This window comes from Micropterus salmoides, unplaced genomic scaffold (genome assembly GCF_014851395.1).
Source record: "Micropterus salmoides isolate LMB-PRFRI ecotype aquatic unplaced genomic scaffold, ASM1485139v1 Ms_hic_scaffold_1760, whole genome shotgun sequence".
Taxonomy (NCBI): Eukaryota; Metazoa; Chordata; class Actinopteri; order Centrarchiformes; family Centrarchidae; genus Micropterus; species Micropterus salmoides.
In genome coordinates this window covers 813-14,775 of record NW_024040885.1, presented here as the reverse complement: position 1 = coordinate 14,775, position 13,963 = coordinate 813, and the positions used below count along the sequence as shown (strand labels likewise).

At 43.9% G+C, this 13,963-nt stretch overlaps 7 non-coding genes across 7 annotated transcripts; all 7 read left to right on the top strand.

Annotated features, from left to right (window-relative positions):
- Nucleotides 1-3,353: 3,353 nt before the first annotated feature.
- On the top strand, nucleotides 3,354-3,436 carry trnal-cag. Its single transcript has one exon. It is a non-coding gene; the product is annotated as a tRNA-Leu (tRNA).
- A 473-nt stretch (nucleotides 3,437-3,909) lies between these two features.
- Nucleotides 3,910-3,981, top strand: trnaq-uug. The gene has a single exon. It is a non-coding gene; the product is annotated as a tRNA-Gln (tRNA).
- Nucleotides 3,982-6,015: 2,034 nt separating this feature from the next.
- On the top strand, nucleotides 6,016-6,098 carry trnal-cag. The gene has a single exon. It is a non-coding gene; the product is annotated as a tRNA-Leu (tRNA).
- A 480-nt stretch (nucleotides 6,099-6,578) lies between these two features.
- Nucleotides 6,579-6,650, top strand: trnaq-uug. The gene has a single exon. It is a non-coding gene; the product is annotated as a tRNA-Gln (tRNA).
- Nucleotides 6,651-9,022: 2,372 nt separating this feature from the next.
- Nucleotides 9,023-9,105, top strand: trnal-cag. The gene has a single exon. It is a non-coding gene; the product is annotated as a tRNA-Leu (tRNA).
- A 479-nt stretch (nucleotides 9,106-9,584) lies between these two features.
- On the top strand, nucleotides 9,585-9,656 carry trnaq-uug. The gene has a single exon. It is a non-coding gene; the product is annotated as a tRNA-Gln (tRNA).
- Nucleotides 9,657-12,017: 2,361 nt separating this feature from the next.
- On the top strand, nucleotides 12,018-12,100 carry trnal-cag. The gene has a single exon. It is a non-coding gene; the product is annotated as a tRNA-Leu (tRNA).
- Nucleotides 12,101-13,963: the final 1,863 nt, after the last annotated feature.

The window sequence follows — 13,963 nt, the reverse complement described above, 5'->3', positions numbered from 1 at the left end:
ACTAAATATTACTGCTCCTCTAAAGGTTAGGCCTACGTCTAAAGCTAGTAAACAACCCTGGATAAATGACAGCATTCGCAGCCTAAAAAGGGAATGCAGGAAAGCAGAGCGCAGATGGAAAAAATCCAATCTCCAAGTCCATTACCTCAGTCTGAAGGATTTATTAATTAACTACAATAAAATGGTTAAGGATGCGAGAACACACTATTTTTCTGAACTCATTACTACACATAAACACAATCCCAGGTTTCTGTTTAAGACTGTGGATCAGCTGGTAAACCCAACCCCTCCTTGTGCCTCAGCTGGAAGTAATGATGACTGTGAATTGTTTTTATCTTATTTTACCAATAAGGTGGTGTCAATCAGAGCCTCTATTACCCCCGCGGCCTCTTACTCAGAGGTTCCTCACCAGCAACAACAGAGTTTTAACCAGTTTTATCCCATCGACTTGTCTGAGCTTTTAAAAACAATATCACAAATGAGAGTGTCCTCCAGCCCACTTGATATAATACCTACAAATTTTTACTAAAAGTAATAGATTCTGTTGGGCCCCATTTGATCTCTGTTTTCAACAGCTCCCTATCTACTGGTTGTGTCCCTGATTATTTTAAAACGGCTTGCGTGAACCCACTTTTAAAGAAACCTGGTTTAGATCCCTCCCTCCCACAAAATTTTAGACCAATTTCTAAACTGCCTTTTATTGCAAAGATTCTAGAAAGAATTGTGTCCAAACAGCTGCTCACTGTGCTGGAAAATAACAAATATTTGAAAAGTTTCAATCTGGTTTCAGGAAGTACCACAGCACTGAGACTGCCCTGCTTAAACTCACCAATGACCTTTTAATGTCTGCTGATGAAGGTATGTGCTCAGTCCTTGTACTCCTGGACCTTAGCGCTGCTTTTGACACCATTGATCACAACATCATGTTAGACAGACTGAGGCACTGGGTGGGGATCTCTGGTACTGCTCTAGAATGGTTTCATCCTACCTGTCAAATAGGAAGTTTTGCGTGTCTGTAAACAACTATGTCTCTTCATTCTGTCCAGTTAAATATGGTGTGCCTCAGGGGTCGGTCTTAGGACCCATTTTGTTTTCCTTGTATCTGCTTCCCCTTGGACATATTATCCATAAACATGGCATTTCTTTTCATATTTATGCTGATGACACACAAATATACTTGCCCGTCAGATCCACAGACCCTGGAATGCTGAGTTCACTTAACAACTGCCTTTGTGAAGTAAAAAATGGATGTCAAATAATTTCCTCCAGCTGAACTCAGACAAAACAGAAATCCTGGTCATCGGGTCCCAGCAGATGGCAAATCAAATACTGCCATCTGCTGGTTCCCTAGTAAATCACATTAAGCCTGTGGCAAAGAACCTTGGTGTTTGGTTTGATAGTAATTTAAATTTCGAGCAGCACACCACAAAGCTTGTTCAATCATGTTTTTATCAACTTAGAAATATAGCTAAAATTCGATCTATGCTAACTTTTAAGGATACCGAGACCATTTTACACGCCTTCATCTCATCACGCCTGGATTATTGCAACAGCCTTTTCACCTGTTTAACCCAAAAATCTATTGATCGACTCCAGACTGTCCAGAACTCAGCTGCCAGGCTTTTAACCAGAACAAAGAAATATGACCACATTACTCCTATTTTAGCTTCATTACACTGGCTCCCAGTATGTTTTAGAATTGACTTTAAAATTCTATTGATCACTTTTAAAGCTCTTCATGGTCTCTCGCCTTGTTATATTTCTGACCTTTTAGTCCCATACGCACCAGCACGTACCTTGAGATCCTCGGGCAGAGGTCTGTTGTCTGTTCCAGAGTCTCGACTGAAAACTAAAGGGGACAGAGCGTTTGCTGTCAGGGCCCCGAGGCTCTGGAACAGCCTGCCCGAGGAAATCAGGTCGGCTGAGTCAGTGAACTCTTTTAAGTCCCTTCTTAAAACATACTTTTATAGGAGAGCTTTTCCCGATCTTATTTGACTTTATTTTATCCCTTTTATTTTATTGTATTTTACTAATTTTATATTAAAATTTTCATGCTCTTATCTTTTTTTTTTGTATTATTCTTTACACTTGTTAAAGAACTTTGTAACTTGTTTTTGAAAAGTGCTCTACAAATAAGGATTATTATTATTATTATTATTGATGATTTCATTGTCACAGACAAAGGCCGTATGACAGAGCTCTTCAATCTTCATTTCATTAAGTCTGGCTCCCTGTTTGACTTAGCCACACCTCCCTGCCAATCCAACGTGCCCTTTTCTCCCATTAAATCAAAGGTAACTAGATGTGAAACACATCCCCCTAGTCATCAATACCTGTAACACAGTTTTACCCTCCGGCCTGTTACGGAGTCTCACCACCGCAACCGTCAAGGTCTTAAATGACATTATTACAGATTCACTTGACAAGAAGCAATGTTGTGCTGCTTGTTTTATTGACCTGGCAAAAGCTTTCGACACAGTAGACCATTCCATCCTAGCGAACCGACTAAGGAACGTTGGTGTCTCTGAGCATTCAGTGGCGTGGTTTGCCAATTACCTCACTGGCAGAGTCCAAAGTGTAAGGTCAGAACATCTGCTGTCTAAGGCCCTTACTGTCACCAAGGGAGTACCACAAGGCTCAATTTTAGGCCCACCACTTTTTTAAAGATTGGGGGTTCTCTACCGTAATCGGTCATCATTCACCCAATCTGCTAAACTCACCCTGATTCAGATGACTATATTACCCATGCTAGACTTTGGTTATGTAATTTACATGTCTGAAGGTAAGGGACTTCTCGAGAGGCTAGATGTTCTTAATCACTCAGCTATCAGACTTGCCACCAATGCTCCTTACAGGACACACCACTGCAATCTGTACGCCTCCATAAACTGGACATCCCTTCATACTCGACGTAAGATCCACTGGTTTATGCTCACTTAAAAAACTCTCTTAGGCCTAACCCCTCCGTATTTGGGATGTCTACTTCATCCTTCTTCCGTCACCTACAGCATCCGCTCTTCTAGTCACATCCGGCTACAAATCCCTTCAGCTAACACATCATTAGGTCGCACCGCCTTTCAGTTCGCTGGGTCCTAAGATTGGAACCAACAACAAAAAAAACAAAACTCTCCACTCTAGTCAACACTGCCACTTTTAAAGGCAAAATCACCAACTTGTTCACAGAAAACTGTAATTGCTTCATGTGATGTTATGTGTTGTTGTTATATGTCGCTCTGCTACTATCTAGATTGTTGTCATTATTCAGCTTTTGTGTCATGGCATAGTGTATTGTATCGTGTCGTATGCACTCTGTCATGATATAGCAAAGGTTCTACTGTACACGAGGTTGCGCAGTCAGGATGGCCGAGCGGTCTAAGGCGCTGCGTTCAGGTCGCAGTCTCCTCTGGAGGCGTGGGTTCGAATCCCACTTCTGACAGCTACTTTTCAAACTCAGCAAAATGCCTTTCACACGGTATTGGGGTAGAAGAGTCAATCGTTCCTTGTATGTTGGATGATAAGTAAAAACAGACAGTGTTAGTAGTACAGTGGGTTTGACATACAGATTCAAAGAAGAAGTTGTTCTCTAGCCTCTCATGTAATATTTGGTGTGACCACCCTTTGCTTTTAAAATAGCATCAGTTCTTCCAGGCGCACTTGCACAAAGTCAGGGATTTTGTAGGTTTATCGTCAGCTGTTTGATTAAACAATTATACCAAACAGATGCTAATGATCACCAATTCAACATGTAGGTTTCAAACACAATCATTACCTGAAACAGAAACAGCTTGGGGAGGAATTCAACTGGGTGAGGAATAGCCAAACCCGACAGCTCTCCCACGTCTGTTCTCTGCATAGATAATATATACATGGTGATTTCGCGTAAGAAACTGCCTCCCGTCTCTGTGTAGTGGTTTCATGGTGTAATGGTTAGCACTCTGGACTTTGAATCCAGTGATCCGAGTTCAAATCTCGGTGGAACCTGAATTTAAGCACTTCTGGATAATCACGAACCTTCAGCTGATCTTGTCGTATGTGAAAGTTTAAGGATGTGTTTCCAAGTGGACAGTTTACTGTCAAAAGTCATTCACCATGGCAAGGCCGAGCACAGCAACATGACACAAGGTAGTTACACTGCGTCAGCAAGGTCTCTCACAGGCAGACATTTCAAGGCAAACGACTTTGCAGATGTGAAGAAGAAACGGGAAACACTTTGGACCTTAGACGCAGTGAAGATGTCCAGCAGTTCTATCAGCTCAGAGCTGCAGAAAACAGCGGGACCCTACTTTCCGGAGAGGTATGGGCCTTCATGGAGGACTTGCAGCCAAAAAGCCTCCAACATGGAAACAAGGCCAAACGATTCAACCATGCATGTAAACCGAATAAGTGCACTCAGGTCGGTCCGCAAGGCCAAAATAGATTATTATAAGGAACAGCTCTCTCTTTGTAGTTCTAATCCCAGTAAATTTTGGGAAATAGTTAAGGGCATGGAAAGTAGACCCTCCTCCCTGCAGCTGCAGCTGCCAGTGTCCCTCAACATTGATGACTTCATTGTCACAGACAAAGGCCGTATGACAGAGCTCTTCAATCTTCATTTCATTAAGTCTGGCTCCCTGTTTGACTTAACCACACCTCCCTGCCAATCCAACGTGCCCTTTTCTCCCATTAAATCAAAGGTAACTAGATGTGAAACACGTCCCCCTAGTCATCAATACCCGTAACACAGTTTTACCCTCCGGCCTGTTACGGAGTCTCAGGTGCTGTATGACCTCATTAATCTGGACCCTAAAAAGACATCCGGGTCAGATGGCTTAGACCCTTTCTTGATTAAAGTCACAGCCCCTATCATCGCTGAGCCTCTATCTCACCTATTCAGCCTGTCGTTTCACTGTGCAGAAGTTCCCAGCGCTTGGAAGGAAGCGGTAGTGAGTCCTTTATTTAAGGGTGGAGATCAAGCTGAGCCAGAAAACTTGTCAATAAGCAACCGATTGACTTTCTTCATGATCATAGTTTAATTTCTGGTTTGCAATCTGGTTTTCGTACTGGCTTTAGGTGTACCACCGCAACCGTCAAGGTTTTAAATGACATTATTACAGATTCACTTGACAAGAAGCAATGTTGACCTGGCAAAAGCTTTCGACACAGTAGACCATTCCATCCTAGCGAACCGACTAAGGAACGTTGGTGTCTCTGAGCATTCAGTGGCGTGGTTTGCCAATTACCTCACTGGCAGAGTCCAAAGTGTAAGGTCAGAAATCTGCTGTCTAAGGCCCTTACTGTCACCAAGGGAGTACCACAAGGCTCAATTTTAGGCCCACCCTTTTTTAAAGATTGGGGGTTCTCTACCGTAATCGGTCATCATTCACCCAATCTGCTAAACTCACCCTGATTCAGATGACTATATTACCCATGCTAGACTTTGGTTATGTAATTTACATGTCTGAAGGTAAGGGACTTCTCGAGAGGCTAGATGTTCTTAATCACTCAGCTATCAGACTTGCCACCAATGCTCCTTACAGGACACACCACTGCAATCTGTACGCCTCCATAAACTGGACATCCCTTCATACTCGACGTAAGATCCACTGGTTTATGCTCACTTAAAAAACTCTCTTAGGCCTAACCCCTCCGTATTTGGGATGTCTACTTCATCCTTCTTCCGTCACCTACAGCATCCGCTCTTCTAGTCACATCCGGCTACAAATCCCTTCAGCTAACACATCATTAGGTCGCACCGCCTTTCAGTTCGCTGGGTCCTAAGATTGGAACCAACAACAAAAAAAAACAAAACTCTCCACTCTAGTCAACACTGCCACTTTTAAAGGCAAAATCACCAACTTGTTCACAGAAAACTGTAATTGCTTCATGTGATGTTATGTGTTGTTGTTATATGTCGCTCTGCTACTATCTAGATTGTTGTCATTATTCAGCTTTTGTGTCATGGCATAGTGTATTGTATCGTGTCGTATGCACTCTGTCATGATATAGCAAAGGTTCTACTGTACACGAGGTTGCGCAGTCAGGATGGCCGAGCGGTCTAAGGCGCTGCGTTCAGGTCGCAGTCTCCTCTGGAGGCGTGGGTTCGAATCCCACTTCTGACAGCTACTTTTCAAACTCAGCAAAATGCCTTTCACACGGTATTGGGGTAGAAGAGTCAATCGTTCCTTGTATGTTGGATGATAAGTGATAAGTAAAAACAGACAGTGTTAGTAGTACAGTGGGTTTGACATACAGATTCAAAGAAGAAGTTGTTCTCTAGCCTCTCATGTAATATTTGGTGTGACCACCCTTTGCTTTTAAAATAGCATCAGTTCTTCCAGGCGCACTTGCACAAAGTCAGGGATTTTGTAGGTTTATCGTCAGCTGTTTGATTAAACAATTATACCAAACAGATGCTAATGATCACCAATTCAACATGTAGGTTTCAAACACAATCACTACCTGAAACAGAAACAGCTTGGGGAGGAATTCAACTGGGTGAGGAACAGCCAAACCCGACAGCTCTCCCACGTCTGTTCTCTGCATAGATAATATATACATGGTGATTTCGCGTAAGAAACTGCCTCCCGTCTCTGTGTAGTGGTTCCATGGTGTAATGGTTAGCACTCTGGACTTTGAATCCAGTGATCCGAGTTCAAATCTCGGTGGAACCTGAATTTTGCAAGCACTTCTGGATAATCACGAACCTTCAGCTCATCTTGTCGTATGTGACAGTTTAAGGATGTGTTTCCAAGTGGACAGTTTACTGTCAAAAGTCATTCACCATGGCAAGGCCGAGCACAGCAACATGACACAAGGTAGTTACACTGCGTCAGCAAGGTCTCTCACAGGCAGACATTTCAAGGCAAACGACTTTGCAGATGTGAAGAAGCACAAAGAAACGGGAAACACTTTGGACCTTAGACGCAGTGAAGATGTCCAGCAGTTCTATCAGCTCAGAGCTGCAGAAAACAGCGGGACCCTACTTTCCGGAGAGGTATGGGCCTTCATGGAGGACTTGCAGCCAAAAAGCCTCCAACATGGAAACAAGGCCAAACGATTCAACCATGCATGTAAACCGAATAAGTGCACTCAGGTCGGTCCGCAAGGCCAAAATAGATTATTATAAGGAACAGCTCTCTCTTTGTAGTTCTAATCCCAGTAAATTTTGGGAAATAGTTAAGGGCATGGAAAGTAGACCCTCCTCCCTGCAGCTGCAGCTGCCAGTGTCCCTCAACATTGATGACTTCATTGTCACAGACAAAGGCCGTATGACAGAGCTCTTCAATCTTCATTTCATTAAGTCTGGCTCCCTGTTTGACTTAACCACACCTCCCTGCCAATCCAACGTGCCCTTTTCTCCCATTAAATCAAAGGTAACTAGATGTGAAACACGTCCCCCTAGTCATCAATACCCGTAACACAGTTTTACCCTCCGGCCTGTTACGGAGTCTCAGGTGCTGTATGACCTCATTAATCTGGACCCTAAAAAGACATCCGGGTCAGATGGCTTAGACCCTTTCTTGATTAAAGTCACAGCCCCTATCATCGCTGAGCCTCTATCTCACCTATTCAGCCTGTCGTTTCACTGTGCAGAAGTTCCCAGCGCTTGGAAGGAAGCGGTAGTGAGTCCTTTATTTAAGGGTGGAGATCAAGCTGAGCCAGAAAACTTGTCAATAAGCAACCGATTGACTTTCTTCATGATCATAGTTTAATTTCTGGTTTGCAATCTGGTTTTCGTACTGGCTTTAGGTGTACCACCGCAACCGTCAAGGTTTTAAATGACATTATTACAGATTCACTTGACAAGAAGCAATGTTGACCTGGCAAAAGCTTTCGACACAGTAGACCATTCCATCCTAGCGAACCGACTAAGGAACGTTGGTGTCTCTGAGCATTCAGTGGCGTGGTTTGCCAATTACCTCACTGGCAGAGTCCAAAGTGTAAGGTCAGAACATCTGCTGTCTAAGGCCCTTACTGTCACCAAGGGAGTACCACAAGGCTCAATTATAGGCCCACCACTTTTTTCAAAAGTGCAGGACACTCACTTCTATGCAGATGATACTGTTTTATATTCAGTTGAGTCCTCCCCGGAAAAGGTTCTAAGAACTCTTCAACAACCTTTCCATTGTATCTAGCATGCTTTCTCCGACCGTCACCTCGTCCTTAATACCTCCAAAAGAAAGTTGATGGGGTTTGGTATGAAAAAAAAACTGTCTCCCACCCCGGTGTAATTACCAAAGTTGAGGATGTGGAACTAGAGCAAGTAAATGCATCCAAATGCTTGGGAGTTTGGTTAGACAGCACACTATCTTACTCTCATCACATTACCAAGCTACAGGCCAAGGTCAAGGCCAGACTGGGGCTTCTCTACCGTAATCGGTCATCATTCACCCAATCTGCTAAACTCACCCTGATTCAGATGACTATATTACCCATGCTAGACTTTGGTTATGTAATTTACATGTCTGAAGGTAAGGGACTTCTCGAGAGGCTAGATGTTCTTAATCACTCAGCTATCAGACTTGCCACCAATGCTCCTTACAGGACACACCACTGCAATCTGTACGCCTCCATAAACTGGACATCCCTTCATACTCGACGTAAGATCCACTGGTTTATGCTCACTTAAAAAACTCTCTTAGGCCTAACCCCTCCGTATTTGGGATGTCTACTTCATCCTTCTTCCGTCACCTACAGCATCCGCTCTTCTAGTCACATCCGGCTACAAATCCCTTCAGCTAACACATCATTAGGTCGCACCGCCTTTCAGTTCGCTGGGTCCTAAGATTGGAACCAACAACAAAAAAAAACAAAACTCTCCACTCTAGTCAACACTGCCACTTTTAAAGGCAAAATCACCAACTTGTTCACAGAAAACTGTAATTGCTTCATGTGATGTTATGTGTTGTTGTTATATGTCGCTCTGCTACTATCTAGATTGTTGTCATTATTCAGCTTTTGTGTCATGGCATAGTGTATTGTATCGTGTCGTATGCACTCTGTCATGATATAGCAAAGGTTCTACTGTACACGAGGTTGCGCAGTCAGGATGGCCGAGCGGTCTAAGGCGCTGCGTTCAGGTCGCAGTCTCCTCTGGAGGCGTGGGTTCGAATCCCACTTCTGACAGCTACTTTTCAAACTCAGCAAAATGCCTTTCACACGGTATTGGGGTAGAAGAGTCAATCGTTCCTTGTATGTTGGATGATAAGTGATAAGTAAAAACAGACAGTGTTAGTAGTACAGTGGGTTTGACATACAGATTCAAAGAAGAAGTTGTTCTCTAGCCTCTCATGTAATATTTGGTGTGACCACCCTTTGCTTTTAAAATAGCATCAGTTCTTCCAGGCGCACTTGCACAAAGTCAGGGATTTTGTAGGTTTATCGTCAGCTGTTTGATTAAACAATTATACCAAACAGATGCTAATGATCACCAATTCAACATGTAGGTTTCAAACACAATCACTACCTGAAACAGAAACAGCTTGGGGAGGAATTCAACTGGGTGAGGAACAGCCAAACCCGACAGCTCTCCCACGTCTGTTCTCTGCATAGATAATATATACATGGTGATTTCGCGTAAGAAACTGCCCCCGTCTCTGTGTAGTGGTTCCATGGTGTAATGGTTAGCACTCTGGACTTTGAATCCAGTGATCCGAGTTCAAATCTCGGTGGAACCTGAATTTAAGCACTTCTGGATAATCACGAACCTTCAGCTGATCTTGTCGTATGTGAAAGTTTAAGGATGTGTTTCCAAGTGGACAGTTTACTGTCAAAAGTCATTCACCATGGCAAGGCCGAGCACAGCAACATGACACAAGGTAGTTACACTGCGTCAGCAAGGTCTCTCACAGGCAGACATTTCAAGGCAAACGACTTTGCAGATGTGAAGAAGAAACGGGAAACACTTTGGACCTTAGACGCAGTGAAGATGTCCAGCAGTTCTATCAGCTCAGAGCTGCAGAAAACAGCGGGACCCTACTTTCCGGAGAGGTATGGGCCTTCATGGAGGACTTGCAGCCAAAAAGCCTCCAACATGGAAACAAGGCCAAACGATTCAACCATGCATGTAAACCGAATAAGTGCACTCAGGCGGTCCGCAAGGCCAAAATAGATTATTATAAGGAACAGCTCTCTCTTTGTAGTTCTAATCCCAGTAAATTTTGGGAAATAGTTAAGGGCATGGAAAGTAGACCCTCCTCCCTGCAGCTGCAGCTGCCAGTGTCCCTCAACATTGATGACTTCATTGTCACAGACAAAGGCCGTATGACAGAGCTCTTCAATCTTCATTTCATTAAGTCTGGCTCCCTGTTTGACTTAACCACACCTCCCTGCCAATCCAACGTGCCCTTTTCTCCCATTAAATCAAAGGTAACTAGATGTGAAACACGTCCCCCTAGTCATCAATACCCGTAACACAGTTTTACCCTCCGGCCTGTTACGGAGTCTCAGGTGCTGTATGACCTCATTAATCTGGACCCTAAAAAGACATCCGGGTCAGATGGCTTAGACCCTTTCTTGATTAAAGTCACAGCCCCTATCATCGCTGAGCCTCTATCTCACCTATTCAGCCTGTCGTTTCACTGTGCAGAAGTTCCCAGCGCTTGGAAGGAAGCGGTAGTGAGTCCTTTATTTAAGGGTGGAGATCAAGCTGAGCCAGAAAACTTGTCAATAAGCAACCGATTGACTTTCTTCATGATCATAGTTTAATTTCTGGTTTGCAATCTGGTTTTCGTACTGGCTTTAGGTGTACCACCGCAACCGTCAAGGTTTTAAATGACATTATTACAGATTCACTTGACAAGAAGCAATGTTGACCTGGCAAAAGCTTTCGACACAGTAGACCATTCCATCCTAGCGAACCGACTAAGGAACGTTGGTGTCTCTGAGCATTCAGTGGCGTGGTTTGCCAATTACCTCACTGGCAGAGTCCAAAGTGTAAGGTCAGAACATCTGCTGTCTAAGGCCCTTACTGTCACCAAGGGAGTACCACAAGGCTCAATTATAGGCCCACCACTTTTTTCAAAAGTGCAGGACACTCACTTCTATGCAGATGATACTGTTTTATATTCAGTTGAGTCCTCCCCGGAAAAGGTTCTAAGAACTCTTCAACAACCTTTCCATTGTATCTAGCATGCTTTCTCCGACCGTCACCTCGTCCTTAATACCTCCAAAAGAAAGTTGATGGGGTTTGGTATGAAAAAAAAACTGTCTCCCACCCCGGTGTAATTACCAAAGTTGAGGATGTGGAACTAGAGCAAGTAAATGCATCCAAATGCTTGGGAGTTTGGTTAGACAGCACACTATCTTACTCTCATCACATTACCAAGCTACAGGCCAAGGTCAAGGCCAGACTGGGGCTTCTCTACCGTAATCGGTCATCATTCACCCAATCTGCTAAACTCACCCTGATTCAGATGACTATATTACCCATGCTAGACTTTGGTTATGTAATTTACATGTCTGAAGGTAAGGGACTTCTCGAGAGGCTAGATGTTCTTAATCACTCAGCTATCAGACTTGCCACCAATGCTCCTTACAGGACACACCACTGCAATCTGTACGCCTCCATAAACTGGACATCCCTTCATACTCGACGTAAGATCCACTGGTTTATGCTCACTTAAAAAACTCTCTTAGGCCTAACCCCTCCGTATTTGGGATGTCTACTTCATCCTTCTTCCGTCACCTACAGCATCCGCTCTTCTAGTCACATCCGGCTACAAATCCCTTCAGCTAACACATCATTAGGTCGCACCGCCTTTCAGTTCGCTGGGTCCTAAGATTGGAACCAACAACAAAAAAAAACAAAACTCTCCACTCTAGTCAACACTGCCACTTTTAAAGGCAAAATCACCAACTTGTTCACAGAAAACTGTAATTGCTTCATGTGATGTTATGTGTTGTTGTTATATGTCGCTCTGCTACTATCTAGATTGTTGTCATTATTCAGCTTTTGTGTCATGGCATAGTGTATTGTATCGTGTCGTATGCACTCTGTCATGATATAGCAAAGGTTCTACTGTACACGAGGTTGCGCAGTCAGGATGGCCGAGCGGTCTAAGGCGCTGCGTTCAGGTCGCAGTCTCCTCTGGAGGCGTGGGTTCGAATCCCACTTCTGACAGCTACTTTTCAAACTCAGCAAAATGCCTTTCACACGGTATTGGGGTAGAAGAGTCAATCGTTCCTTGTATGTTGGATGATAAGTGATAAGTAAAAACAGACAGTGTTAGTAGTACAGTGGGTTTGACATACAGATTCAAAGAAGAAGTTGTTCTCTAGCCTCTCATGTAATATTTGGTGTGACCACCCTTTGCTTTTAAAATAGCATCAGTTCTTCCAGGCGCACTTGCACAAAGTCAGGGATTTTGTAGGTTTATCGTCAGCTGTTTGATTAAACAATTATACCAAACAGATGCTAATGATCACCAATTCAACATGTAGGTTTCAAACACAATCATTACCTGAAACAGAAACAGCTTGGGGAGGAATTCAACTGGGTGAGGAACAGCCAAACCCGACAGCTCTCCCACGTCTGTTCTCTGCATAGATAATATATACATGGTGATTTCGCGTAAGAAACTGCCCCCGTCTCTGTGTAGTGGTTCCATGGTGTAATGGTTAGCACTCTGGACTTGAATCCAGTGATCCGAGTTCAAATCTCGGTGGAACCTGAATTTAAGCACTTCTGGATAATCACGAACCTTCAGCTGATCTTGTCGTATGTGAAAGTTTAAGGATGTGTTTCCAAGTGGACAGTTTACTGTCAAAAGTCATTCACCATGGCAAGGCCGAGCACAGCAACATGACACAAGGTAGTTACACTGCGTCAGCAAGGTCTCTCACAGGCAGACATTTCAAGGCAAACGACTTTGCAGATGTGAAGAAGAAACGGGAAACACTTTGGACCTTAGACGCAGTGAAGATGTCCAGCAGTTCTATCAGCTCAGAGCTGCAGAAAACAGCGGGACCCTACTTTCCGGAGAGGTATGGGCCTTCATGGAGGACTTGCAGCCAAAAAGCCTCCAACATGGAAACAAGGCCAAACGATTCAACCATGCATGTAAACCGAATAAGTGCACTCAGGTCGGTCCGCAAGGCCAAAATAGATTATTATAAGGAACAGCTCTCTCTTTGTAGTTCTAATCCCAGTAAATTTTGGGAAATAGTTAAGGGCATGGAAAGTAGACCCTCCTCCCTGCAGCTGCAGCTGCCAGTGTCCCTCAACATTGATGACTTCATTGTCACAGACAAAGGCCGTATGACAGAGCTCTTCAATCTTCATTTCATTAAGTCTGGCTCCCTGTTTGACTTAACCACACCTCCCTGCCAATCCAACGTGCCCTTTTCTCCCATTAAATCAAAGGTAACTAGATGTGAAACACGTCCCCCTAGTCATCAATACCCGTAACACAGTTTTACCCTCCGGCCTGTTACGGAGTCTCAGGTGCTGTATGACCTCATTAATCTGGACCCTAAAAAGACATCCGGGTCAGATGGCTTAGACCCTTTCTTGATTAAAGTCACAGCCCCTATCATCGCTGAGCCTCTATCTCACCTATTCAGCCTGTCGTTTCACTGTGCAGAAGTTCCCAGCGCTTGGAAGGAAGCGGTAGTGAGTCCTTTATTTAAGGGTGGAGATCAAGCTGAGCCAGAAAACTTGTCAATAAGCAACCGATTGACTTTCTTCATGATCATAGTTTAATTTCTGGTTTGCAATCTGGTTTTCGTACTGGCTTTAGGTGTACCACCGCAACCGTCAAGGTTTTAAATGACATTATTACAGATTCACTTGACAAGAAGCAATGTTGACCTGGCAAAAGCTTTCGACACAGTAGACCATTCCATCCTAGCGAACCGACTAAGGAACGTTGGTGTCTCTGAGCATTCAGTGGCGTGGTTTGCCAATTACCTCACTGGCAGAGTCCAAAGTGTAAGGTCAGAAGATCTGCTGTCTAAGGCCCTTACTGTCACCAAGGGAGTACCA